This window comes from Trichechus manatus, unplaced genomic scaffold (assembly GCF_000243295.1).
Source record: "Trichechus manatus latirostris isolate Lorelei unplaced genomic scaffold, TriManLat1.0 scaffold00013, whole genome shotgun sequence".
Taxonomy (NCBI): Eukaryota; Metazoa; Chordata; class Mammalia; order Sirenia; family Trichechidae; genus Trichechus; species Trichechus manatus.
This window is the reverse complement of record NW_004443949.1, coordinates 19,692,415-19,696,875: the sequence shown is the minus strand read 5'-3', so window position 1 is coordinate 19,696,875 and position 4,461 is coordinate 19,692,415. Positions and strand designations below refer to the sequence as shown.

Here is a 4,461-nt window from a genome sequence, read left to right as displayed (position 1 = left end):
CAGAATTGAATGATACAAATACTCTACAGAGATATCAAGCTAGAAACTGTACACAGACAGCGTGTGCTTCGGGTTTGCAACCTGTGCAGCTGCACAGGGCCCCACGCTTGATTTAATACTCTCCTGTCACTGTCTGGAAACCCTGGTGGCGAAGTGATTAAGAGTTTAGCTGCTAACCAGAAAGTCAGCAGTTTGAATCCACCAGGCGCTTCTTGGAAAACCTATGGGGCAGTTCTACTCTGTCCTATAGGGTTGCTATGAGTCGCAATCGACTCTATGGCAAAGGGTTTTGTTTTTGTTTTTTTTTGTCACTGTCTGGAAATTCTTAGAAGTTTTTAACAAGGAGCTTCAATTTTCACTTTGCACTTAGCCCCACTGCAGCCGTCCTGCTCTCAGGATGAGGAGACATCAAGTAAGATTTTCTGAAGGTCAAGGAACCATAGTCCAATCAGTAAGAGCCCTGGTGGCACAGCAGTTAAGTGCTCAAGTGATTACCAATAAGTTGGTGGTTTGAACCTACCCAGTAGCTCTGCAAGAGTAAGACCTGGTGATCTGCTCCTGTAAAGAATATAGCATAGAAAACCCTATGAGGCAGTTCTACTCTGTTACATGGGGTCACTATGAATCGGAATCAACTTGAGGGCACCCAACAACAGCAACAGCAATGGTTAGTAGGAACATGGGCACGTATCCCAAACTGTTATCTCAAATCTCAGTATCAAGAGCTGGTATGCTTTGGGAATTACCTACGAGGCAGGCAACCAGGCTGTGAGATGTAAGAACCAGAAACTCACCAGAAGCAATTGATAGCAAGAAAAATTCAAACTAGTAAAAAATCCACACTTCAAACACCAAAAACCCAAACTCCAAATTCCAGAAAGCCAAATTTCAAAATACTTGTCTTGAATTCTTTACAAATTAAAACAGAAGAACATGGATCCATGTTAAGAAAGCTTGATCTCTGAAGCAGTGCCCTATCCCCACTTTTATTTATTTAAAATTTTATTGTGCAGATTTTCAGACATTGAAGTGTATAGAAAAAATAGTATAATAAACCTCCCAATATCTATTATCCAGCTTCAACAGTTATCAAACTTTGGTCAATCTTCTTCCATTTATCCCTCTGCTTTTGTTGAAGTATTTTAATGCAGTTCCCAATATTTCACCCACAAATACTTCGGTAAATATGTCTAAAAGATAAAGACTCTTTTTTACCCTTTTTTAACATAATCTCAATTCTATTGTCTCACCTAACAAAATCAACGATATTTTGTTAAATGTCTTCTAGTTCTCAGTCCTTGGGGCAGTGGTGGTTCAGTGGTAGAATTCTTGCCTTTCATGCAGGAGACCTGGGTTCAATTCCCAGACAGTGCATCTCCTGCACAGCCACCACCCATCTGTCAGTGGAGGGTTGCAGGTTGTTACAATGCTGAACACTTTTAGTGGAGCTGTAAGACAAATGGACTAGGAAGAAAGGCTTGGCAAGCTGCTTTGAAAAATCAGCCAGTGAAAACCCTGGGGATCACAAGGGTCCGATCTGCAATAGACCATGGGGATGGCACAGGGCTGGGCAGCGTTTTGTTCCTTTGTGCATGGGTTCACCATAAGCTGGGAGCCAACTTGACAACAGCTAACAACAACAATGCTCAGTTCATGTTCAAATGTCTGTAAGATGCTTTTTTACAATCACTTTGCTCAAAGTAGGATCCAGACAAGGTCTGCATTTGTTTGGTATCGTCACTTAAGTCTCTTTTAACCTATCCTATTTCCTCCTCCCCCACCCTTCCTTTTTTTTTTTAATCCATGTAATTGATTTGTTGAAGAATCTGGGTTATTTACCTTATAGAATTTTCCACATTCAGGATTTGGCTGACTGCATCCTCATGGTACCATGGGCCATGTTCTATCTGCAGCATTCTATGTTAACTTATTTTAGATCTAGGGAGTGGATTAGATCTATATTTAATTTTTTAACAAGAAAACTGCATCAGTGGTTGCTGTGCATTTCCTTGGCATCATCATATCAAGTGATGTATAATGTCTGGCCATCCACCATTAAGACTGGCCTGCATATTATAACCCTGATCTATCTGTTTCTAAGTTCCTCATTGGCCTTTCAAAGAATAGTTTTAACAGCCATTGATTATTATTGATCTAATACATTATTTCAGTAGAAGCTGTAAATTGGTGATTTTCTATCATTCCTTCTCCTTTTATTAGCTAGGATTCTTCAGGGTAGAAGAACTTTCTTTTCTCACCTGTTTTTTACCATAAAATACAATTTGTACAGGAAAATTGGTATAAATTCTCAGTTCTTCCTCCCCCTCCAACTTTTTTATTTTTTAACCACTTTTTAGAATAATAAGTTGGTGCCCTAGCAACCTCTAGTGGTGATCAATGAGGTTTTGTGGGGTTTTTTAGTATAATTATAAACTCATGGATTTTTAAAATGTTTGATATGTTTTCCTTCTTTGCAGACATTCTTTTCGATGCTCAAATTGTCTCATCCATGGCTAGGTGAGGGGCCTTTATGTAGGCTCCTGCATCCTTTTGACATGTCCCAGTAGTCTAATATCATCCCCACTTTTTGACACAAGATGTCCCAGATTCACCCTTTATCTTTCTTGTCCCAGACCTGGAGTTAGCTGTTTCTCCAGGAAGCTCTCATATTTTTGAATGGGAAATGGTATTTAGAGACCATGATCTATGCCGTCACTTTTGAATTTTTCTAATCTCCCCTTTTGGTAGGATCCAATGAGGGTATAACTGGCTTGCAGCTCTTAAGGTATAAATATTCTATTGGCAGCACCTGGTGGACATTTTGGGTGCAGGGCCAGAGGACCAGCTTCAGCTGTCATTCAGCAAATTCTGCCAAGGTGTATTAATCAGATACACTAAGTTATTCTGCGGTAACCAGTTAACCCCAATACCCCAGTAGCTTAACAGTTTATTTGTAGCTCACCCTTTAAGTCCCACCCCAACTGAAGGTTGAAGGAAGAATCTGCTTCACATCTCTGAGGACCGAGGCTGATGGCGACACCACTATATTTTAATTACATCCTTTGAAACACCTAGTGTCCTCAGTCCCCTTGGCAGAGGAGAGAATACTGGAGGGTCTCACATTGGCAATTTAATGCTTCAGCCCTTAAGTGGTTGATGTCACTTCCACTGACAACCCACTGTGTTGTTATATGGCTCCACCTAACCGCAAGGGAGTTGGGATGTTCCTCCTGTAAGCTCAAGGGAAAAGTGGATGTGCATGAGCATTAGAAGTCTCCATCACAGAAGAGGTAACTGAAACTGAGCTTTGAAGCATTTTGGATGATACAGGAGAACGATGAGAAGAGGAGTGGGAATCTATTCAAGGTTATCGAGTAATCTTAGTGAAAGTACAAAGGTTGGAGCAGGATAAACTAAGCAAGGGAATTTTTAACTAACAAGCTATGTCATTTTGGGCAACTCATTTAACTCTTTGGACCACATTTTTCTCTTCTAAAATGAATTCTTGAAGACAAATGGTACTTAGACATTTCTTCTGCAGTGAACTGCTTTTAAAAAAACAAAATTGCATATATAATCCCAATAAACAAAGTATATGTAAGTAAAGCCATTCTAGAAAAAGTGTGGAGAACTGAAGGCCAGGACTCCAAATATTCCTCCTTTCTCTCCTCAACACCCTTCAGTGGCTCTTAGGATAGCAACACTAGAAAACAAGTATCTTAGACAACATGAGTTATGTTTCTTAATTTCTTCACTTCTAATGTTTATGGCAATCACATTACTACGGTGTCTGAGAGGCATGGTATTTTAAGACTCCATGGCAGGAACTGAAATCTCTATTAGGTAGAAATGGAGAGTAAAATACAGAAAATTCATGCTATAATTATAAAAAATATTTAAAGTTCTTCCTTCCGAGGCCCTTTTGAATGATGTTTATTTGTGCTACAATAATCCCATTTCCTATGAATCTTTATGTGTTTGTGGGTGCTCATATGTGTAAACAGTTACGGCGCTGCAAAGCCAGCTGTTGATGTTGTTGTTGTTTTTATGAAAAGCTTTGGAATCGTGTCCTAAAAAGGAGATGAATTATTATAAAGCACATTTTCAAACTGGAGAGAAATGTTCTCCGATGCTCAGAGGAAGCTAGTTATGGAGGTTAACCAAATGGAGTCAGTTCAACTAACTTACAATTTTCTCACTTCTATAGACAAAAGGTGATGATGACATACCAATTTCCCAAGGCTTTGTCTACACAGAGAAGACAATATGAAGAACTAAAATAATTCGAATAATAAGAAATTGGACTTCCGGCAAGATGGCGCTCTAGGCAGAAACACCACGCCGTCCCTCCACAACAAAGATCTGAAAAACTAAGCCAAACAGAGAATCAACAATCCTGAAACCCTAGAACATCAAATGAAGAGATAAAGAACTCAGCCGAACACCAAACGGAGTAAGAAT

The 4,461-nt window shown here is 39.5% G+C and overlaps 1 non-coding gene across 1 annotated transcript; it reads left to right on the top strand.

Annotated features, from left to right (window-relative positions):
• The first annotated feature begins 1,303 nt into the window (after positions 1–1,303).
• Positions 1,304–1,374, top strand: TRNAE-UUC (transfer RNA glutamic acid (anticodon UUC)). Its single transcript has one exon. It is a non-coding gene; the product is annotated as a tRNA-Glu (tRNA).
• The last annotated feature ends 3,087 nt before the right edge of the window (positions 1,375–4,461 follow it).